This window comes from Polypterus senegalus, chromosome 6 (assembly GCF_016835505.1).
Source record: "Polypterus senegalus isolate Bchr_013 chromosome 6, ASM1683550v1, whole genome shotgun sequence".
Classification (NCBI taxonomy): Eukaryota; Metazoa; Chordata; class Cladistia; order Polypteriformes; family Polypteridae; genus Polypterus; species Polypterus senegalus.
The window spans coordinates 190,374,397-190,399,442 of NC_053159.1; the positions used below are offsets into that span (position 1 = coordinate 190,374,397).

The window sequence follows — 25,046 nt, forward strand, 5'->3', positions numbered from 1 at the left end:
CGTTAGGTCAGATTATCTTGGGGCACAACGTGAGCTACCACAGCTATGCTGATGACACACAGCTGTATTTATCAATAGCGCCTGATGACCCCGACTCTCTTGATTCACTGACTCCAATGTCTTACTTGTGTTTCTGAATGGATGAGCAGTAATTTCTCAAACTAAATAAGGAGAAAACAGAAATTTTAGTGATTGGCAATAATGGACATAATGAGGTTATTAGAAATTAACTTCATACATTAGGATTAAAAGTCAAGACGGAGGTAAAGAATTTTGAGGTTATTATTGACTCTGACCTGAATTTCAGATCACATATTAATCACATTACTAGGACAGCATTTTTTTCACTTAGAAAATATAACGAAAGTTAGACTTCTTATAACATTGCAAGATGCTGAGAAATGGGTTGAGGCTTTTGTTTTTAGTCGACTAGATTACTGTAATGCACTCCTCTCAGGACTACCCAAAAAAAGACATCAATTGATTGCAGCGAGTGGAGAATGCAGCTGCTAGAATCCTAACTAGGAAAAGAAAATCCGAGTACATCACACCAGTCAGAGCGTCGCTACACTGGTTACCTGTGCCATTTAGAATTGACTCTAAAATACTGCTTATGGTTTACAAAGCCTTCAATAATCTGCTCCATCCTATATCTCAGAATGTCTGTCACCTTACACTCCAAATCGTAACCTTAGATCTTCAAATGAGGGTCTGCTTAGAATTCCAAGAGCAAAACTTAAAAGAAGTGGTGAGGCGGGTGGTCTTCTGCTGTTATGCACATCAAATCTGGAATACGAGTTTACTGATACAAATTCCCAAGGCTAATACGATGGAGCACTTTAACAAACTGATAAAAACATTACTTTAACATGGCTTTCTCAGAGCTTTATTTTAGTTTAATCCTGATGCTCTGTATATTCAATTAATTATCATTATCATTCATGGTGGCTCTGAAATCCGTACTAATCCCTACTCTCTCTTCTATTCTTTTTCCAGTTTTCTGTGGTTGCGATCTGTGCCCCCACCACCTGATCAAAGCAATGTGATGTCCCTCCATTGACGGATTAAAGGCCAGAAGTCCACATGACTGTCATCATCCAGTTCTTCCAAGAGAACCCTGAATACAATGAGGACTGATTGAGGTCATTTATGTTAGGTAGAATGCCTAAAGGGGGCTGGGTGGTCTCGTAGCCTCGGAACCCCTGCAGATTTGTTTTTTTTTTTCTCCAGTCGTCTGGAGTTTTGTTTTTTGGATTTTTCTGTCCTCCCTGGCCATCTGACCTTACTTTTATTCTAAGTTAATTAGTATTCCCTAATTTTATTTTCTTACTTATTTTGTCTTTTTTCTTCATCATGTAAAGCACGTTGAGCTCATCATTTGTAGGAAAATGTGCTATAGAAATAAATGTTGCTGCTGTTGTACTCTGTATGTTCACCCTACAGTGGGCTGGTGCCCTGTCCAGGGATTGTTTTTCCCTTGTCACCTTTGTTGGCACTCCAGCCCCTGCAAAGGAATAAGTGGGCTTGGAAAATGGTATGGTATATTAAGGTACATAAAGAACGTAATGTTTTTTTTTAAACCATATGCAGATATTTGTGTTAATAAAAATAAAGTGGATGGCATGGTGATGCTGCTTCCTCAAAGATGCAGCATCCTGGGACTGAAGTCCGTATTTGATTGGTCTCTTTGTGGAATGTGCAAGTTGTCCTTGTGTTGGTTTTCCTCAAGTGCCTGACTGCTCCTGCCACAAGCCCAAAGATGCTAAGTTAATAAGTGCTTCCAAATTTGCCCCTGTGTGAGTGAATGGAGTCTGTCCCAGCAAACATACACACAGTGGCATCATGTGGGCAACTTCTGAGCATTGTGGACGTTGGAAAACACACTTAAATACTGTACAAGCGCAATATGGGGGCTGCTACAAGGTGGCCAAAATGGATTATTCTGATAGTACAAGTTCTGTAAATCCCTCGTTCGCCCAGTGGTTTGGTAATGCTGGACTAATGTAATCACTGCCCCTACAGTTTCTCACTTTTTAACGTTGTATCCAAATAAGTAATCCTGACAATTAATATTGTCTGTGGGTTTGAGATTGTGATTGTATAATCTGAACAACTTCAAAAGGTGTCATGTTTATAATGGCTTCAATTGCACTATTTGTTTTATATATTATTGGGTATGTTTACATGTTCAGGGTTGTTACAATACCAAAAAAAAAATCAAGTGGATGGGTACCAATAAATGCAAAGACGTTTTGTGTCTGTATGAGTAAACAGTTTAAAGCCACATTTTCACATTGTGTTTTTAATTCCTTTTATTTATTAATTAAATGTAAATCTTCTTCATCATTTCATCGCCTTCATAATTTCACATAATTTAATTGATGAAAAAACAAATACATTGTTAGCGCTGCTGCCTCACAATATAAAGCCGGGGGGGTTCACATGCCAGGTTTCTCCCTTCGTTTGGGTTTGCATGTTCTTTCTGGGTCTAAATAGATTTCTTCTCACAAGCCAAAGACAAGTTAGGTGGACCGGAGATGATAAATTGTCCCCAAAGTGTGTGTGTGTGTGTGTTCACCCTGTGATAAACTGGTGCCCTGTCCAGCAGCTTTTCTTCCTGCCTGTGTCCATTGGTTACTGGGATAGGCTCTGGTATAAGCAGGTACAGAAAACAGATGGATGGATCAGTAGAGTATGGACTTTTATTTCAGGTTCATGGACAAATTTGGGCATCCTGTCTGTCTACCCTCACAGAGGTATTGTTACCTCAATGTGCAAATTCCAAATGGGCCAATGATGGGTGCCCATATTGAGCCGGTATATTTGCCTAAACTGTACTAATGTCGTTCTGCTTGCTGGTTAATTAAATGGTTCCTTGTCACCAGTGCTGCCAAGGTGGGCTCAATCCCCACTGTGCCCCTACATTGGTTTAACCATATTGAGAATGTGACTGTATTCATACTGTATATGGTGTTCTGCTTTTCCTTTTTTATTACAGAATGTGATCATATTCATATATGGTGTTCTGCGTTATCTTTTTTTATTACAGAATGTGATTATATTCCTATAAGGTGTTCTGCGTTATCTTTTATTATAGAATGTGATTATATTACTATATGGTGTTCTGCGTTTCCATTTTTATGTGTTTTTGTAAATGGGTGCAGCTGTCTGCGCTTGGCAATGGAAGTGCGCTGTATACTGAACCGAATGTGTCTAAACGCTCAAAAACACGACTAATGACCCCCGATTTTTAAATATTTTTGTTTTTTTACTGTTTTTTTTTTTACTCGCCGTGGACGTCTGCCTACCTTCACGTTTTGCCGCTTGTTGCGATGTCAAGGACTCGCCGTGTCCTCGCCGCCTTCTTCCTCTCACTGTTTATTCCCGCTACAATCCTCGCTTTGACGACTTCCTTGCGCTGTCGTGTCCCCGAGCGCGCTGGTATTGATTTGTCGCCTCCGTTATTCTTATTAAATATGACACTAGTGACGCGCGCTCCCCGTCCGCCAGCACCGACGAGGACACTCGCGGGCTCAGGTAGCGTCCAGGGGCGCGCATGCGCAGTGCGTAGCCGAGCGCTCAAGCCTCGAAGCGCAGGAGGAGCAGAGCGGGCGAGAACATCGTGATCTGCGTGCTTACCGGACAGCTGCTCCGTACCCGCAGGTGAAGCGCTGCCGTCGCTGCTGGCTGGCCGGTTGGCTCGAGCTCAACGGAGGCTCGCGTTCTTTTCTCTTCGCCGCACACGGAAAGGTTGGTTTGCTCGTGCGGAGCAACGCTGCTGGATGCCGCTTCGGCTGCCGAGCGACACGGAGGGAAGATAGGAGCACGCAGGTACCTCGAGCGGAGAGCTGTCACCCTGGGACTTGTCAGTAGGAAAAGTTTGAGAAGGGGGCTGAGGACACACCCCTCTCGTGCTAAACTCCAGAGGCCGTGTAAGACTGCGCTCGGGGGGCCGCGTGTAACGGAAAGTTTCCACCCCGAGGCTCACGCCGCTTGCCGCTCCGAACAGCTAAGCTGGTCTCGTGCTGGAGTTGTGGCGTTCTTCTTGGCTCCACAGCTTCCAACTCCGACTGCGCAAGACAGCGCGCCGCTGGGATCGCTGCCGCTCACCTGCAGCCCACCTGCCGCCCTGCAGCTGCCCACCCGCTGTTCTCCTGGCTCCTGGGAGGCTCAGCCTGGCAGCCGCCTGTACAGTAAGTTGAAATGCTTTCCTGATTCTTTACTGAACTCGGCGCGTTGCTTCGACCTTCATGTGGATGGGATGGGATGTGATGTGCTGTCCCGCTTTCGCGTTGTCCTTACGCTTAAGAGAATGTCACATTAACGGGACATCCCTCTGGAGACCATCGAGTACCCTCGGTGGAAATTAGAAAAGACAAAGCGGTGGGGACACATCGAGCCGACCCAGCTTAGCAGGTCAACTTCATACCAAGGATGCCTAAGCATGAATTCGTGATGTCGTTCGGTAGATGACATACGATATACTCACCTTTATATAATATTCGGGTGTTTGCCTGACTAAAAAGAGATGAAAGTATTGGGTACAATTCTAAGCTCCTGGGTTTGTACCTGTGACTTGCTGGAAGGTTGGGGGTATTACTTACACTTTGAAGGGATCGTTTGCATCGCAGGGAAAGTTTATTGCTAATTGATAAGATACGCCATAATGACTAATATCCAGGTGTTTGTCTGTTTGTTTGGCCCCAACCTGCGTTGTTCATTGACATAATCAGCTCAGATTTGAGCACCTTCCTCGCTGTTTTCGGGTTAGTAAGCCCGGAGTGGGCTGTAAATGTCAAACGGGTTGCTCTCTTTTTAGCGTGTACAGTATACTAAATATAATGCAGATGGCTAAAGTGCTAGAGGTGCTGGCATATTTGCTTTTGCAGTTGAATTTTCAGTGTTCATTATGTGAAGAGTGATGATGAGTTTGAGTAAAAAATGATCTGTAGAAAATGAGCGCTGGATATTTGGTAAAAGCACTTGTGCAGTACAAGAGCCTTTTCTGTGTGCTTATTATGTGCGATGCTCAGTCATATTAATGCCTGCTGTCAAACTGAATGTGTCATATACAAGTGTCACACATCTACTAGCCAAATGCACTTCATGAAGTCAATAGTTAGAATCGGAGCTTGTGAAAGCAGCTCTTGAGTATTGTGTAGTTTTGCCTCTGTGGTTTTTACTTGGAGGGCACTATATAAAGTTATGTGATTAAACATTAGGCCTTTGATTATTATTTTATGTATTATTATTAGTAGTTTACCACCGATTATATGCTGATATAGTGCCTCACTGTGACTGCTCTTTTTAATCTTTAGCAAAGTCAGTTTAGTTTTCTTTGTTTTAGTAATTCTGGTGTTTATTTTTGTTTGCTGTAATATTATTTTGTGAGCTTCTGTAAAAAGACAGGCTTTCCTTGTGGGGACAAATATCTATCTATCTATCTATCTATCTATCTATCTATCTATCTATCTATCTATCTACCTATCAGAAGAGGGAGGTCGTGTTTTACTAACATGCTGGAATTCAGAGGAGGCAACAAAAGGTTACGATCAAAGTGGAGCAAATGAGATTATTAATCTGGACTTTCAGAAAGCATTTGATGAGGTGCCACATGAGAGGTTGGGCATCAAACTAAAAGAAGTGGCAGTTCAGGGTGATGTTTTTAGACGGGTGCAGAATTGGCTCAGACACAGGAGGCAGAGGGTGATGGTGTGAGGAACCTCATTAATACTGGCTGATGTTAAGAGTGGTGACCAGCAGGAGGCAGTGTGGGTGCCGCTGCTATTTTTAATATTTATAAATGATTTAGATAGGAATATAAAGAACAAGCTGGTTAGGTTTGCTGATGATACCAAGATAGGTGGATTAGCAGATAATTTGGAATCCGTTATATCATTACAGAAGGACTTGGACAGCATACAGGCATTGGGAAGATTTGTGGACGATGAAATCTAATGTCAGTAAATGTAAAGAATTACACATAGGAAGTAAAAATGTAAGGTTTGAATACACAATGGGCGGTCAGAAAATAAAGAGTCCACCTTATGAGAAGGATTTAGGAGTCGTAGTGGACTCTAAGCTATCGACTTCCCGACAGTGTTCAGAAGCCATTAAGAAGGTTAATAGAGTGTCAGGTTATATAGCGCCTTGATGTGTGGAGTACGAGTCACAGGAGGTTCTGCTCAAACTTTATAACACACTGGTGAGGCCTCATCTGGAGTCCTGGGTGCAGTTTGGGTCTCCAGGCTACAAAAGGACATAACAGCATAAGAGAAGGTCCAGAGAAGAGCGACAAGGCCTGCAGGGATTGAGTTATGAGGAAAGATTAAAAGAGCTGAACCTATTCAGTTTAGACAAAAGAGGATTATGAGGAGACCTGATTGAAGTGTTTAAAATGATGAAGGGAATCAGTACAGTGGATAGAGACGGTGACTTTAAAATGAGTTCATCAAGAACACGGGGACACAGTTGGAAACTTGTGAAGGGTAAATTTTGCACAAACATTAGGAAGTTTTTCTTTACACAAAGAATGATAGACACTTGGAATAAGCGACCAAGTAGTCTGGTAGACAGTAAGACATTAGGGACTTTCAAAACTCAAATCGTTGTATTCTTGGAAGAAATAAGTGGATAGGACTGGTGAGCTTTGCTGGGCTGAATGTTTGGTTCTTGTCTAGATCTATCTATCTATCTATCTATCTATCTATCTATCTATCTATCTATCTATCTATCTATTATATAGTGCCTTTCACTCTATCTATCTATCTATCTATCTATCTATCTATCTATCTATCTATCTATCTATCTATCTATCTATCTATCTATCTATCTATTATTGGTACAAAAGCCTTTTGTTATAGTAAATGTAAAGTGCTTTGGAGGGTATGGTCTGGTAACGCTTCCCATGATGTTTCAGTTTCTTTATTATCTTAAGTAATGATAATTGTCCATGACAGAGGAGTTGAGTAAATGTTGTGAGTTTGGTCTGTCTTGATAAGCTTCATGTAAGATTTGACTTTCATTAATAACTCAAGTAATAATAATTGTACACGACTGAGAGGAACGGTATAAATATCGTGTGGTCGCTCAGCTTTTATTTTGTGGGACTTCAGTGGAAAACATTAAGCTTTACATTTCAGTTTGCAGATTCCCAAAGAGGACACGGCAAAATAAAAGCGTCTGCGCCAATTAATATTTATTTATTGATGCTGGATTTCACTGTGTTGTCGCATTTCAAAGTATGTAAGGGGAAAACCAGTGGAAGTGGTCTCCCAAGTGAGATGATTTATTATGCTCACTTGGAAAAAGTAGCTGTTCAGTCCGACTCTCGGTGGAGGAAAGCCGGAGATGCGTTTTGCGCGTAATCTTCTTTGGCCCTCTCTATCAGTCGTTCTTCTAAATATAGCTACTTGATGCCCAGTGATAAAGTGACTTACTCGTCATCGTGAAAGATTCGCTTGGATTCCTCTCCTCTACCCGAGCGGATGAGGCGCACCAACTTCCACAGTTACAAATGAATAGGTAACGAGCTCAAAAAGCAAATGTTGCAGGCTGGAAAGAACAGCCATTTGTTTCATTTTATTATGAAAATTCCCCCCAAAGCTTGTGAAGAACAACTTGTTTGTGAGCACATTTTATTTTCCAGTTTTCTCATTTCAAGAGAGCGATTAATTATTTAAAAGTTCCCCCCCCAACCCCCCCGTATGGTTATAAATAATTCTGGTTATGAAGAAATCAGGGTCTCTGTGTGCCACTGAAAAGTAAAAGGCTTCTTTCCCAGAGAGCTATACATCGCCACGCTTAGTACAGATGGCAAAAGTCTCCTGTTGTTAATGTCATCTGCCTGAGCATATTTTCTGGAGAGGCTGTAAATCTCTAGTGAGCGACACACTGAGTCACACTTGCCCGGGCCAAGGGCTCGGCGCAGCAATAGCTTCCAGCCCTGTTTCTGTGGTTCATGATATCGAAATATGTTTGTGTTTCTTGGGAATCAGCTGTGTAAGGAAGGAAGTTCTGCTGAGGGGAGGCTTGGCGATTGTCTCAGAGAGGATTATTTCTCATATATTCGGGTGGTAATCCTCTCAGAAATGTATCTCCTCTTCATAACTGTGTCATGAAGGTCAAGGGGATCATCTAATATACTGTACATGTGTCTCTCACTGTATATGTCATGGCAATCCAAAAGCTGCTACTGGCTGCCATGTGAGGGGCCTTGCTAATCTGAAAACAGACACACACACACACTGCACAGTAATAAAATCTCGATTTGTCTCAGGTTGTTGTATATTTAATTATTCATTTCCATGTAGTTCTTTAAATGCTGCATCCTCACGCTGGCATTTTGCACATGACCTTTAACATTGTGGCTAGTTTGGATCAAATTGAATTTTATTGATATGACGTGGGCCTTGTAGAAACATACCTTTCTAGGAGAGAGAAAACAAATCTTTACTTTGAAAAGGAATCTAAACTCGCCGGGCCCGCACCAGTTTACTTGTACACCTTTATTAAAAATAATTATTTTTCGACTTTACATGTTGTGATGGACACTGAAACTGGGAGAACAGCCATGGGCTGCACACTACGTCCCCAGGAACGCTTGGTGGAATCTTCCCTGGGTTGCGTCGGGGTCACCGCCTGGGGGATCTGCACGGCTTCCTGAGCCCGTCTGGATGGTAGTGCAGCCTGAATTTGGTCAATCATCGCCTGGAGCACTTCCGGGTGGGCTATAAGAGGAGACAGCAGCCACTACTCGAGGCGCCAAAGGAGGACAAAGCTGCCTGGGAGGAGTGGAGGAAGAAGAGCGTCTGTCTGTCAGTCAGTTAGTCAGTCATTCTCCAACCCGCTATATCCTAACACAGGGTCACAGGGGTCTGCTGGAGCCAATGTCAGCCACCACAGGGTGCAAGGCAGGAACAAACCACTGCAGGGCACACACACACACACTCACACACCCAAGCACACACTAGGGACAATTTTAGGATCGTCAATGCACCTAACCTGCATGTCTTTGGACACGGGGAGAACATGCAAACTCCACGCAGGGAGGACCCGGGAAGCAAACCCCGGTCTCCTAACTGCGAGGCAGCAGCCCTACCACTGCGAAGTTCTTTTGTGTGTTTTGGGGACTGCGTAGGGCCTGTGGGACACGGGGAAGACATGCCCCATGGGTGAAGAAAATACATTTTTGGTTTCATTTTTACGTGTCTCCGTTGTCAGTGTGTGTCGCCTGTATAGCTCCTTTGTCACATCGTACACTTCAGAGCATGGGGCAGCATGGTAGCGCAGTGTAAGTGCCGCTGCCTCACAGTAAGGTTCCCATCCCAGGTCCTCGCTGTTGGAGTTTGCATGTTCTCCCCGTGTCTGCGTGGGTTTCCTCTTACAGTCCACGCTGGTCAGGTGAACTGGCGATCCTAAATTGGCCCGTGTGTGTGTGTGTGCGCGCCCAGTTATGGACTGGCATCCTGTGCAGGGTTTGTTCCTGCCTTGTGCCCTATGGGAAAGGCTCCAGCACCTCCCGCAACCCTGTGGAAGACTAAGTGGGTTAGAACGTGCCTTCAGAGCATTCTTGATGCTCGTCGTCTTTACCCCCAGGAATTTCAGGCACATTTTTGTAGGCCACCTTAAGCAGTACTGTAAGAGTCAATGTGACGCTATCTCCTTATTGTAATGTTTTTGTTTTCTATGTTTGGAAAATCTGAGCAGGCATTTTTTTAAATGTATTTTTTTTGAATACTTGAGCACAGTTCTAGCTTGAAAGCTCAACTTGCATTTCCCGGGTGAGGTTAGGGCAGCAGCAGCTGTGATCTTATATTTATTATGACTCGGCCGACTGTCAAGTGAATTACTCTCTCATTAGCAGCGACGGCTGAGACTTATGGAAGCCTTCAAAATGGCCATTTGTCTCCTTAGAAAGTAGCCCTTGTAAATTCAAAGTGAGATTCTCCATAAGCGGTGGCGTCCTTTTGTTGTGCGACAAAGCACATTTATTTGTTTTAAAGAACAAAACGCACAAAACAAAAAAGAAGCAGGCTACTGAAAATAAGCCGGGCGTGTCTGCTGACAAATCCTTCAGCGTCCTCCTTGATTTGAAGTGTGCCGACGAATTTGGCAGCTGGTCCAAAGCAAACATCCTCAGAGCCGTGTCAGAAAGAAGTCGGCGTCCTACTGCATTGCTAACGGAGACTCCACTAGGAGAAGCGGCACTGGGATCCTGGATGTGTGCAGCTGAGCACTTCAAGTCTTTGCTTGCTCCGTGTATGGGTGTTTCCAGCTTAGTTCTGAATTTCTTGTGCCACGTCGTGTGAGCTCGACGCACGATGAAGCAGCGTCCCGGACACGTCTTTGCGCGCTTTGTGACCGAACTCCGCCAATCTGCGTGCCCGTTTGTGAACGTGTGTGGGTGTCGTCCACTGCCCAGCCGTCGGCTGAACTCTTGGAAGCAGAATGTTCGGTTTTCTTGGCCTCTGAATGCTCTCGATGCTGCAGCCAAAATCAACAAAGGATCTTGCCGTCCGACTACGTTGTACCTGACATTCCTTTAGTACATCTTTGCCTGGCTGCCATCAGATAGTTTAGTCGAGTTCATCACATTTCATTAATTTCTGCAGGCATTTTACAAGGTGTAAGTTTTTCCACATGTTATGCTGGCAGATTTGAATGCTTTGAAGGAATGCACTGTATATATTTAGTCATCCATCCATCCATCCATCCATTATCCGACCCGCTATATCCTAACTACAGGGTCACGGGGGGTCTGTTGGAGCCAATCCCAAACAAAAACCCCGGGCACCTCAGGGCACACACACACACCAATTTGGGGGACAATTTGGGACCGCCAATGCACCTAACCTGCATGTCTTTGGACTGTGGGAGGAGACCGGACCACCCGGAGAAAGACATGGGAAGAACATGCAAACTCCATTCAGTGAGGACCCGGGAAACGAACCCGGGACTCCTAACTGCGAGGCAGCAGCGCTACCCACTGCGCCACCGTGCCGCCCCTATATTTAGTCAAGTGGCAGAAATAAAAAAAAATTTGCTATTGAAGAAGTGTTTTCATTAAACAAAAAAAAAGCATTGTTCTCGTTTTGTTTATTGATTAATAATAATTAAAATTAAGGGCAGTTTTTGGAGCCAGCGTGTTGTAAGGAAGCTGACTATTTTTGTACGTTTGCAATTTTTTGGACCACGCAGCAGCAGAGTTGCATTTTTTTTTTTCCTAATATTTCAGCCGCAGTATTCAGTTTCCATAGAAGCCTGCAAGTCCGCATTTATATTGATCCTTTGTGATAATGACATTTTATTTTCTGTTGAAAGTAAGGATTTATCTTGTAAGAGTTAAAGCAGGCACGGCGATTACTAGCTTATTAAAATGAAAATTGCTAGCAGTAGTTAGTCATTGATTTATCCGCCATACCTGCAGTATTGACAACAGGGTCGCAGTGGGGACAGAGCCGATGAGGAGCGCTCACGTTGCGTGCATTACGCCTTTACGAGGGTTTATTTTCACTTGGCGTCGGGACTTTTTGAAATCCCTTCATTGTTAAGCTTTGATTTTGTCGGCTGCTCTGAGACCTTCTTTCCTTTGCCAAGGTAATGGCAGCATGTGCGTGAGGATTTCCTGACTGTACTGATTTTGTAGATTTAAATTTCATAAAGAAGCTGCTCCATGTCGTAGATCCCACGTCTTTGTTCACAAAGAGCCGACATCTGCCCCGGTAACATTGGACAGATGGCTGTGACTGTCTCTGAGATGTCTGAAACGGACAGCAGGTCATGGCAGGGCTCCGTCACTCATACCAGGCCAGATTATGGTTACCAGTCAGGCTAACTTCTATATCTTATATATTGTATAACTTGCTCAAAAAAATAAAGAAACACTTAGAAAACACTTGTGGTAGGTTGGCGCCCTGCCCGGGTTAGTTCCTGTCTTGCGCCCACTGCTGGCTGGTATTGACTCTGGCAGACCCTGTGTTAGGATATAGCGTGTTGGACAATGACTGACTGACTGACTTTGAAAACACAGCAGATCTCAATGGGGAAAAAAATCCTGCTGGCTGTCTCTACTGCTATGGACTGATATGGTGATGTGTGAGGAACGAAAGGATGGAAATGAAAATGATCAACCGACAGAGGGACACCCCGAAAATCAAAGGGAGACAAAGATGTGGCAGGCAGGGGAGTCCATTGGGCCGAAATTAAATAGCAGCAACTCCAAATCGTACTCGGTAGTTTGCATGCTTGACAACGTCCTAATGAGACGGCGGATGGTGTCCTGGGGGATCTCCTCCCAGATCTGGACCAGGGCATCACTGAGCTCCTGGACAGGCTGAGACATCAGATGAACTGAAACGTAATGTCCCACCCAGAGGTGTTCTATTGGATTGAGGTCAGGCGAGTGAGCGGCGGGGTCGGGGCAGTCAGTGGTATCTCTGAGGCTGGGGATCTGCACTGGCAATTGGAAGGTTGAAGGTTCGAATCCTGTAAATGCCAGTAGGGACTCTGCTCTGTTGGGCCCTTAACCTGCAATTGCTGCTCGCTTTGAGTAGTGAGAAAAGCGCTATATAAAAGCAAAGAATTATTATTATTATTATCATCCTCTCGCCGCCTGAGGCCAGGCATTGTTGTGCAGCAGAAGGAGCCAGCATAGGGTCTGACAATGGGTCCAAGGATTTCATCCCGATACCTAATGGCAGTCAAGGTGCCCACCATTGTCTAGCCTGTAGTGGTCTGTGCGTCTGTGTCTTCATGGATATGCCTCCCCAGACTGACCATCACTGACCCCCCGCCACACTGGTCATACTGAACGATGTTACAGGCAGCATAACGTTATCCACGACTTCTCCAGGCCCTTTCACGTCTGTCACATGTGCTCAGGGTGAACCTGCTCTCATCTGTGAAAAGCACAGGGCGCCTGCCAGTGGTGGACCTGCCAATTCTGGTATTCTGTGGCAAATGCCAATCGAGCTTCACGGTGCCCACTAGATGACATTGTCGGGCCCTCGGGCCACCCTCATGGAGTCTGTTTCTGATTGTTTGGTCGGAGACATTCACACCAGTGGCCTGCCTGCTGGAGGTCATTTTGTAGGCTCTGCCAGTGCTCATCTTGTTCCTCCTTGCCCAAAGGAGCAGATACCGGTGGGTCCTGCTGATGGGTTAAGGACCTTCTACGAGGGGCCCTGTCCAGCTCTCCTGGAGTAACTGCCTGTCTGTCTCCTGGAATCTCCTCCATGCCCTTGAGACTGTGCTAGGAGACACAGCAAACCTTCTGGTAATGACCCATGGTATTGATGTGCCATCTTGGAGAAGTTGGACTACCTGTGCCAGCTCTGTAGGGTCCAGGTATGGCTTCATGTTACCAGTAGTGACACTGACCGTAGCCAAATGCAAAACGAGTGACAAAACAGATGAGGAGGGAAAAATGTCAGTGGCCTCCTCCACCTGTTAACCCATTCATTCCTGTTTTGGGGGTCGTCTCATTGTTGTCCCCCCTCTGGTGCACCAAAGCAGCTGAAACTGATGAACAAGCCCCTCTGCTACTTCACTGACCAGATCAACAGCCCAGAAGTGTCACTGACTTGATGCCATACTCTCATTCAAATGGGGTCCTTTCATTTTTTTGATCAGTATATTTTGGGATGTGGTCTCTGGAGAAAGAACAAAACTGACGCATACACAGGGAGAACATCTAAACGCAACATTGAACTTGCAAGGGCTGGAAATCCAAGTGTGTAGCCCAAGGCTCTCACAATCCTTAACAGGAATAAGCAGTTGGAGATCTGTAAAAAAAAAAAAACATTGATTGGAAGTTTCCTTTTCTTCAAAACAAATGAGAAACATCATTCAGTGTTTTTCTCAATTTTAGACGCGGATGTGGTTACAGTGCCTTCATATCGCCAATCCTTAAATCATAACTTAAAACAGGGGTGGCACGCCTCACCTCAGCAGCTGTATTTTGTCATTGATTCTACTCCATGGTTTCCTCGTCTTGTGTTTTAAATGACCCCGGCGGTGTTTGTACTGCCGGTCTCTAAAGCTGCTGCACCGCAGGTGGGTGGTGTTTTGGGCTCGCTGGTGATTGGCAGACGCTGACATGAGTGATGGCTGCAGTGTGGTGTCTGCTCATTGTGCGTTCAATGCTAAAGAGCAAAGAAAAGGTCTGCATGTAAATGACGTGCTGAAGATGAGATGAGCGTAAGAAAGAAACCAAAGTTTTTATTGAAGGAGGAGTCCGATTGAGCAAGGGATTCATTAACATCAAGGACTATACCAGTAGCACCAGTCCCACACAGGAAGATGCACCCCAACATCCCCAAATGCGCTTAAAGCAGGCGTACTTAATAGTCACCCCCTTAATTTAACACATTCTGAGAAATCAGGGCAACATGGAGAAAAGCCCAAGCAGACTCTGGCTAACATGCTAGATTAGATGCAATTTATTAATCCCATGGGGAAAATTCACATACATAGAGCAGCAGAAACCAAAAAACAAGAATACAGACTTGCAGGACAAATAATACAGCCAGTCAATCAGTCAATAAACTTATTGTGAATTGCCCATTAGCAGCTTCTTAGCGTTAGTCCCACGTCATTGCAGGGTCTGCTTGTCTGCAACGTCTCCTCCATTTGGTGCAATCCAGGGCGTCCTCCGGGGCAACAACAGCAATTTTCATGTCCTCCTTGATCTGGTCCATCCAACGTTTCTTCGGTCTCCCTCACGGGCGTCTGCCTTGGGGGCTCAGGCGCAGTGCCAGTCTGGTCATCTTCTGTGGGCGACATGCCCATACCATTGTAGCCTTGCGTCACGCATCTTTTCCGTGACTGGTGCAACTCCCATCCTTTTCCGGACAAACAGTGTTCATGACGTGGTCCCATCTCGTTAAACCAAGGCACCACCAACTCTTCTTTGGTTGTTGGGAAGGAGAGTCTGGTCAGAACTGGGCTCAGCCGGCTGCACCCTGAAGATTTTTTGATGATGTGATGATGTACAGAGCATCCGGAAAGTATTCCCAGCGCTTCATCACTTTTTCCACATTTTGTTATGTCACAGCCTTATTCCAAAATGGATTCAATTCATTTTTTTCCTCAGAATTCTACACACAACACCCCATAATGACAACGTGAAAAAATTTTACTTGAGGTTTTTGCAAATTTATTAAAAATAAAAAAACTAAGAAAGCACATGTCCATAAGTATTCACAGCCTTTGCCATGAAGCTCCAAATTGAGCTCAGATCCATCCTGTTTCCACTGATCATCCTTGAGATGTTTAATTGGAGTCCACCTGTGGTCAATTCAGTTGACTGGACATGATTTGAAAGGCACACACCTGTCTATAGAAGGTCCCACAGTTGACAGTTCATGTCAGAGCACAAACCAAGCATGAAGTCAAAGGAATTGTCTGTAGACCTCTGACAGGATTGTCTCGAGGCACAAATGTGGGGAAGGTTACAGAAACATTTCTGCTGCTTTGAAGGTCCCAATGAGCACAGTGGCCTCCACCATCCGTAAGTGGAAGGAGTTCGAAACCACCAGGACTCTTCCTAGAGCTGGCCGGCCATCTAAACTGAGCGATCGGGGGAGAAGGGCCTTAGTCAGGGAGGTGACCAAGAACCTGATGGTCACTCTGTCAGAGCTCCAGAGGTCCTCTGTGGAGAGAGAAGAACCTTTCAGAAGGACAACCATCTCTGCAGCAATCCACCAATCAGGCCTGTATGGTAGAGTGGTCAGACGGAAGCCACTCCTTAGTAAAAGGCACATGGTAGCCCACCTGGAGTTTATAAAAGGCACCTGAAGGACTCTCAGACCATGAGAAACAAAATTCTTTGGTCTGATGAGACAAAGATTGAACTCTTTGGTGTGAATGCCAGGCGTCACGTTTGGAGGAAACCAGGCCAATACCATCCCTACAGTGAAGCATGGTGGTGGAACTGGGAGACTAGTCAGCATAAAGGGAAAGATGGCTGCAGCAATGTACAAAGACATCCTGGATGAAAACCTGCTCCAGAGCGCTCTTGACCTCAGACTGGGGCGACGGTTCATCTTTCAGCAGGACAACAAAACCTAAGCACACAGCCAAGATATCAAAGGAGTGGCTTCAGGACAACTCTGTGAATGTCCTTGAGTGGCCCAGACTTGAATCCGATTGAACATCTCTGGAGAGATCTTAAAATGGCTGTGCACCGACACTTCCCATCCAACCTGATGGAGCTTGAGAGGTGCTGCAAAGAGGAATGGGCGACACTGGCCAAGGATAGGTGTGCCAAGCTTGTGGCATCAGATTCAAAAAGACTTGAGGCTGGAATTGCTGCCAAAGGTGCATCGACAAAGTATTGAGCAAAGGCTGGGAATACTTATGGACATGGGATTTCTCAGTTTTTTTATATTTAATAAATTTGCAAAAACCTCAAGTAAACTTTTTTCACTTTGTCCTTATGGGGTGTTGTGTGTAGAATTCTGAGGAAAAAAAATGAATTTGATCCATTTTGGAATAAGGCTGTGACATAACAAAATGTGGAAAAAGTGATGTGCTGTGAATACTTTCCGGATGCTCTGTACGAATACAGTGAGTCTGTTTAACTAAAACTGCTCTTGTACACGGTGTGATCACTGATATGTAACACTTGATAGTAGGGGTTACTTGTCCTGTGCACCTCTTGCTCTGCACATTTCATTTTGATTCCACGTTACCATAAGGGAAGAGGCAGAGAACATAATCGTCCACGTCTTTTAACCATTTCTGCACCAATGTATCTTATTCAGGGTCACATCATGCAGGTTTCATTGCACACAAGGCACCACTCAGCCCTGGACAGGATACCAGCCCATTGCAGGGCACTGTTATGCACCCAGCGGCACTACTTCTGCTAACCCACTTTACACTATCCAGATAACCTAACACACACACACACACACAAAAAAAAAACAAAAAACTAAAGAACAATAATGTGTTCATTTGCTTTTCTTTCTACCTTGGGCTGACTGCAACCACACAAATGAGACCAAAATACATCAGATTATTTATTCTAGTTAAAAGAGCAGAAAAGTGTACAGGATAAGTTAGATGTATAACACATGATAATAGGAGGGTACAGCAAAGTGGGCTCACTTAAGCAAGAGTTCAGTTCTTGTCCGTTGGATAAAATGGCTGCTCCACTTGTCTGACTAAATGAGACGATAAGTTTCCTTTTTCTTCTTGTTTCACCTTCTCTGCCTCCTTCCTGGATAACCTCATGAAATATTATTATTTATTATTAGGGACGAATATATTAGAGCACGGGTGTCAGTCTCCAGTACTGGAGGGCCACAGTGGCTGCTGCAGGTTTTCATTCTAACCATCTACTTTATTAGTGACCAGTTTTTGCTGCTAATGAACTTCTTTTGCCTTTGTTTTAATTAACTTGACTCCTTTAGTTGTTTCTTTTTCCTTAATTAGCAGCCAAACAATAATGAGACTCAAAACAAGCCACCACATGATCAGCTCACCTGTGCCCATCACACAATATCTGAAAATAAAGAAAGGTGAAGGGCTCAGTAAGGTTGATCTCTCAGGTCACCAAAACATTTTGACGATGTTCTTAGAAATAAGAGAACAATCAACAGTTTTGGAAATGTCTGCTGTGGCAGAATGAGAGCATCAACAAGCCAAGAATTAAATAACGGGTTTAATTAACAGCAAGAATCAGCTTCATTAAGAGAATAGTTTGAGTTTGAAAACCCAGTTTAGCTGGTCATCTGTTGGCTCGTTTCGCATCTCATTTCTATTTGGCTGTCAATTAATGAAGAAAAGAACAAATTCAGAGGACTGACTCCTTAAACGCAAGGCTATTAAAATCAAGGGAAAAAGAGCTAATTAGCAGTGAAAACGGGTCACTGATTAGGAAAAGTGTTAGAATGAAAATCTGCAGTCACTGCGGCCCTCCAGGACTTGAGTTTGACACCCCTGCACTAGAGGGTCAGCTCAGGTTGGACGGTTTGGAGACAAAGTCAGAGAGGCGAGATTGCATTGGTTTGGAGATGTGCAGAGGAGAGATGAGGGGTATATTGGGAGAAGGGTGTTAAGGATAAAGCTGGCTGGCAGGCAAGAGGAAAAAAAGGAAGGCCTAAGAGAAGGTTTGTGGATGTGGTGAGAGATGACATGAAGGTGATGGGTGTGACAGAACAAGATGACAAGGATTGGGAGATATGGAGCAAGGTTATCTGCTGTGGTGACCCCTAACAGGAGCAGCCGAAATTAGAAGAAGATTATTTGGCTGACATTTTTTGTCCCTCCAATTTGTGCCCAGCTAGGTGAAATGGCCACATAATGTCAAATAGTGGGATTTAAAGGCCCCAAACCTCTGGGTTTTAAAATCCACAGCCTTAAACACAACACCACACTGCCAAACGCACAGCTGACCAGGAACCTCACTACTCTGCCAACTGCAAACCAAAGGGTTCAATAGCTGGAAGGGGACTTTCAAGGCCTGGCCAAGAAGTGCTTTGTGAAGAAGTCCAGATTTCTCTTCCACAGCCCGGTGTCATCTATGGGGGTCCCGAAGCCAACCTTATAGAATTCTGTCTTGCAGCCCCAAGTGTCCCTACAATCCTGTTTCCCAATTTAAATGGCCTCAAACAACCAAGCTACCCCTAGTTCACATGCCCATTATAAAGCCTGGACTCCTGTTCAGCACATGGAACTCTTGAATCTTAACGCTCATTTCCTAGACCCCCCTCAATTCGTTATTTTAGGGGTTAGCACCAATACCAGAGAGAACCAAGTGAGCAGAATCCTCTAGGATGTTTTAGGGCTGAATTCAATCCCTGCGTTATGTTAAATAGAATCGGAATCAGAATCTCTTTATTGTCGTTATTATAATATAATTATAATATTATTAGTATAATATTAGGGTGTTGTACCGTGTTAGCCATTATGAGTGTAGAGAAAAGTCAAGCAAAATGACACCTTTTATTGGCTAACTAAAAAGATTACAAGGTTATAACCCCAAAACAACAGACACTCAAATAAGAAGAGCTGCTGCCATACCCAGAGACAACCTTCTGGAATATTAAAACAAAGGCAACAAGAACCGCATCTCCCTTGTTGTCACCTACAACCCACATCTTGAAACACTTCAAAAAATTATAAAAGAACTTCAGCCAATGCTAAACGATGACCAAACACTGAAAAATGTATTTCCTGAACCTCCCCTCCTGGCATACAGACAACCGCCAAACCTTCAGCAACTAACTGTCCGAAACTCCCTAAGTGAACCAACAGAAAATGGCACATCTCCCTGCCTACAGAAAAGATGTAAAACGTGTGCCCACATTTATAATACAGACCGTATAGTTACACCACACTGCCGACTAGAACATCACATAAAGGGGTCATTTTCCTGCAGATCATCTAATGTGGTCCACCTAATTCTCTGCATGAAATGTCCTGACTCGGCACTCACTCTGTGTGGGAGAAACTGGACAAACACTCCGCCAGACAATGAATTTCCACAGGTTTCACATTAAACGTGGCAGCACAGATGTTTCTGTAGTGGCCCACTTTAACAGCCATGGACACTGTGAGAGGGACTTTAAAGTCACAGTGCTTATGGGCAACTTCAGAACACAGCAAGAGGAAAAAGAATGGGAAGTTAAACTCGTGTTAAAATGTAATACATTACAACATGTCTTGAACAGAGACAAGAGTTTTACGGCCAGATATGAGGACTGTTTGCATCTCTCAGACTGACACGGACAACCTGTCTACAGATCCACATTGAACCCCATCAGAAACGTCAAAGGACTTTGTTGGACAGTCACCTTATCCAAAGATCTTGACCATCCATTGTTCGTCTCTCTTGTTAAATGAACCCTAGCCTGAAGGAGTCTATTAATTTTTTTACATTTAAGATTTCTCACTGTTGTTTCTTGTCCTAGTGTGTATATAAACACAGGGAACTCCAGTTTCTGTATGACATCTCGTCTGAAGAAGGGGCCCGAGTTGTCTCGAAAGCTGGCATATTGTAATCTTTTTAGTTGGCCAATAAAAGGGGGCATTTTATTTGACTTTTCTCTTCTTGTCATTGTAACAAATACAACAAAATTAGGTGCAGTCCCTGCGGTGTCAAAATATAAATAAATATAATTACAAAAGGATATGAAAGGATAAGAAGAAATGAGTAGAAATTAGGGTACCAGCTGGGCCCTTATTTGTATTTTCCACCCTCAATGCACATTTCTAATTGTGAGTAGTTTTGAAGAAGCTTAGTCTTCCATTTGTCTCCTAGGGCCAGTGTTGTCCTCCCTCCATATTAACTTTTATTTCTCTCTACCCTTCTTGTATCCTTTTTGAGCCAGTGAAGGAAAATTCTACCTAGCACAGGATAATAGACGACGCACATTCAGTTTATCTTTATATGTAATATGCTACCGTTTGTCTGTCCAGCAATTTAAATCACCTGGAGCTCGCAAACCGTTTGACCGATTCACCTGATATTTGAAACACATATACCATGTGACGTCTACTGTCCGCTTTCGAGGTAATGATTGACCTTCAAGGTTATTCCTCTTTTTATTTTCATTTTATTGTAGAATCAACTCTTGGTAGTGGCCAGCAGGGTGACCTTGCGGTGCATGTATACAGGCGCCGTTCTCATCCCTACCACCTTCACCTTCACTTCCTCTATCCCTTCAGAGCTGAGCCTTTACAGTTTAAACAAAAGAAGATTAAGAGGTGACCTGATTGAAGTGTTTAAAATTATGAAGGGAATTAGTCCAGTAGATCAAGACGGTGACTTTAAAATGAGTTCATCAGGAACATGAGGACACAGTTGGATACTGGTTAAGGGGAAATTTCACAAGTTTTCTTTACACAAAGAACGATAGACACTTGGAATAAGCGACCAAGTAGTGTGGTAGACAGTAAGACGTTAGGGACTTTCAAAACTCACCTCAATGTTTTTTTGATAGAAATAAGTGGATAGGACTGGCGAGCTTTGCCAACAGAAGAAGAGAAGAAGCAGGCCGCTAGGGTGGAGAAATGAAGAGCTGCTCAGGAAGCAGCAAGCGCATCAACCTCTGAGCAAACGAATGATAAACGTACAGAGACAGGGGAGGAAAACTAGGAATGATCAAGTGAAGTGTAGTCGTGCAGTGCACCATTACTGGTTTAAAAATATTGCCTATAATCACACATTTCTCATGTTGGATGGTAAGAGCTTTTAACCAAAGTCTTAATAGTTGGTAAAGGGAACTTGAGGAAACTGTATTTTTTTTTTTTCCCTATTAACAAGGTGTCCCAAGGTGAATAAACCTCACCTTCTGGCTGAGCCAGTTCAATTAAAAAGATCGCTCAGGCCATCTGTGTGAGTATTTGCTGAGACGGGCCAAATCCATGTAATTGCGTCATCGTGGTGAAGTTCACACCACGCTGACTGCAGAGGCCTGTCACATGCTATTCTCCCATTCGTTTATTTGCTGAACACACTTATTATGCCAGCTTTAGGGCATCAAGGACTATACCAGTAGCACCCGAGGCAAGGCAAAAACCCGTCCCACTTGGGAAAATGCACTCCAACATGCCTGAATGTGCTTAAAGCAGGCATAGTTAATAGTCACTCCCTTAACCTAACATGTTCGGAGAAATCGGGGCAACATGGAGAAAAGCCCAAGCAGAGTCTGGGTAACATGCAGGCTCTGCTCAACAACAACAGCAGCATTTCTTTCTATAACACATTGTCATACATGGTTGTAGTTCAAAGTGCTTTAGATTAGATGAACTTTATTAATCCCATGGGGAAAATTCACATACTGTACATAGAGCAGCAGAAACAAAAAAACAAGAATACTGACTTGCAGGACAAATAATACAGCCAGCCAGCCAGCCAGCCAGTCAATCAATCAATCAATCAATAAACTTAACAAGTACATCAGGTGGGAGCACTGAATTGCCCATTAGCAGTGGGTGGAAAAGCCTCCCAGCGACACTTGTTAGCACACCCTGGTGGAATGAGCCTGTGGCTAAATGTGTTTGAAGAGAGCGCCCTCTGGAGGGAATTGAGGGGAATTTTCACGATGCCTTCCAATTTTGCCACGATCCTCTTTTCCATGCCAGCTTCCACTGTGTCCTGGGTTCGCCCTGTGATGGCGCAGGTTTTCTCCTGATAGGTTTGTTCAGGTATTTTTAGCTCAAGCTGTTTCTCCCAGGAGACCACGGCATAAAGCAACACATTGGCTACTACAGACTGGTAGAACATTTCCACATATATAAATTGTGTCTCATTAGGAAGTCCAGTCAGCTCTGGCCCTTCTTGTGTTGTCAGACCAGTCCAATTTGCTGGTACTTGTAGCTCTTCACCACTTCCACATCCTCTTCCTGGTCACAGCTGCCTCTTGGCACATTGAAAGTCCACCACCAGCTGTTATGTGTTGCTGATGTTGCTTTGCAGGTTGTTATCCCTGCACCACAAGACCCAAGTCCTCAAACAACATTCTTGTACTGTGACTCATCTTCATTCTGGTATTGTACTGGAAATCTGTTGTGTGGAGTGTGAACAGGAAGGGAGACAGGACAGTCCACTGAGGTGCTCCAGTGTTACACATCACCATTTCTGACCTACAGCCCCTCAGCCTCACAAAGTGCTGTTTGTTGGGACATCAAGATTTAAGGCCTACTGACCAGAAACCAGGAGACAGAGCTGGAGGTGGCAGAATTAAAGATGCTAAGGTTTGCATTGGATGTGACGAGGATGGACAGGATTAGAAATGAGGACATTAGAGGGTCAGCTCAGGTTGGATGGTTGGGAGACAAAGTCAGAGAAGTGAGATTGTATTGGTTTGGAGATGTGCAGAGGAGAGAGAAGGGTGCTAAGGACAGAGCTGACAGTTAAGGGGAGAAGAGGAAGGCCTAAGCGAAGGTTTATGGATGTGGTGAGAGAGGACATGCAGGTGATGGGTGTGACAGAACAAGATGCCGAGGAAAAAAAGGTACGGGAAAAAGATGATCCGCTGTGGCGACCCTAATGGGAACAGTCGAAAGAAGAAGAAGAAGGTTCTTCCCAAGTCGATAGGGCAGAATGGAGTTAATGACACTGGAATGATCCAAGAACATGAGCCTGACTGTGATGTCAGCTTTGTCCAAGTGGGAGTAGACCGGAGAATGGAGATGAGAGCATCCTGGATAAAAGATTAAGATGTCCTGAATCCAGGGGTCTGAGCTGTTTGAGGCCCAGCCTCTCAAAGGCCTTCATGATGGATGAAGTAAGAGCAATGGGTCTCAGGTCTACAAATGTCTACAAAGAAATAATAGAAACTAAAGAATGCTTAATTCTAATAGGACAGTAGAGAATAATAATTTACAACCTGTTTACAAATTATGATCAGGGCACACAGTAGGATCTGCCCAAGAGGTAGACCTCAAACCACCTCAGGGCAGCCCCAGTGATGCCAAGGTCAGAGAGGGTGGGAAGAAGGATCTGTTGGTTAACTGTGTCAAGGGCAGGTCTACAAGGCCGAGGACAGATGACATGTTGGTAGCTCTAGCCAGCTGTCACATGACGACAACGATCAGAGTAGAGCCGTCTTGGAGGAATGGACCCTCTTTGAAGCCTGACTGTAGGAGAGACTTGGTTGGAGACGTCACATTCCAGTGTTGACAGAAGAGGAGAGAGACTGGCCTGTAATTATTCACTTAAGGTGGGACAAGTGTGGCTTTTGGAGAAGGAGAGTTACTAGGTCCTGATTGAACACCGTAGAGTGGTGCCTGCACTAATGTGATGCGTCATGTGTGTAAATTCATTCCACAACCCCAATTTACTCTCTCCTAACCACTCACCTGTGTATGTGTGGATAGTGTCTTGGGATTGTTTTAATTGTGCTCCTCTCTGTGTACTAATTTTGGAGAATATGGTTACTTATATTGGGTTATGTCCTGCATGAAATACCCTGGGTAGCTTGGTGGTACAGTGGATAGTTCTGTGGCTTCATGGGCTCAGAGTTGTGAGACTGAATCTTAAACCCAAGACACAGAGTATGTGGTGTTTGTATTTTCCTCCTCTGGCCCTACAGAGATGTTCGATTAATTGGCACTTGGCTGTGTTTGTGTGACCCCCTTCACTGGATGGGCAGTCTGTTTAGGGCAGATTCCTGTCTTGTGCCAAATGCTGTGGGAGTAGACGGTGGGCACCCTGTGACCCCGAGAATGTTCTATAATGTGTTATTGCATGCACTGTGGCATATGTGACCTTGTCGTTCTGTCTGAGCTCATTGGCACAGCACTTGAAGTGTTCACTCAGGATGGCCATCACTTCAGCTTATTGCCCACCCCAGTAAAGCGACTCGTTTGCTTTTCATCAGATCAGATTAGAGTTCAGGTATAAGAGAAGGACGCCAGAGGAGACCAGTCATTTTGTACAGTAAAGTCTGTAATCTTGTAACTCCTACATAAAAACAAGAAGGGGGTGTAAGAAGAAGAAGGTGAACTGGGATTTGCAATGTGGGTCAGCATTTCACAGACAAGGCGGTTTTAATACAGGGAAAGTGAATATCACATCACCCCCTCGTGGACCCCCGTCTGTGATACACCCTCAGAGAAATTTAGTTTGCCTTGATTTTTTTTTACTTGGCTTTCTTCCAGCATGTATCTGTCTGACAAGGCCCTCTGTTTAACAAACCAAGGGAAAGGTGCCACGTGAATAAGGAGAGCCACCGCTGCCACCTTCCGTCAGAGAGCCCTGGGTTTGTGTCCCATGTTTTTTTTTATTAGGTGGAGTGGTGGCTCCGAGACTAAGGCTGGGTTTATACTTCACGGGACGTGACGCATGCTCCAGTGGTCCCCCGCTACCAAGCGGTTTAATGTTTATACTTGCGCATGTACTTTATGTAAATCTGGAAGAATCCACCAGGTGGCAGAGCAAGATATCATCACGGTGAGAACAGGTTCAGCTTCGCTGTGTTGTGAATTGCTTGGAACAGCCGTTAAATTCCGATGACACCTTACCGCAATATCTCTGAAAAGGATGTTTAATGATTAAATCCATTGTGGACTTGAAGCCGGACACAGACAGA

The 25,046-nt window shown here is 44.3% G+C and overlaps 1 protein-coding gene across 1 annotated transcript in view; it reads left to right on the top strand.

Annotated features, from left to right (window-relative positions):
* Window positions 1-3,578: 3,578 nt before the first annotated feature.
* znf385b (zinc finger protein 385B) overlaps window positions 3,579-25,046 on the top strand; it is a 359,240-nt gene continuing 337,772 nt past the window's right edge. The window contains exon 1 of the mRNA XM_039757758.1: window positions 3,579-4,193. The gene's annotated coding sequence lies outside the window, so the exon portion shown is untranslated. The remainder of the gene's footprint in view (window positions 4,194-25,046) is intronic.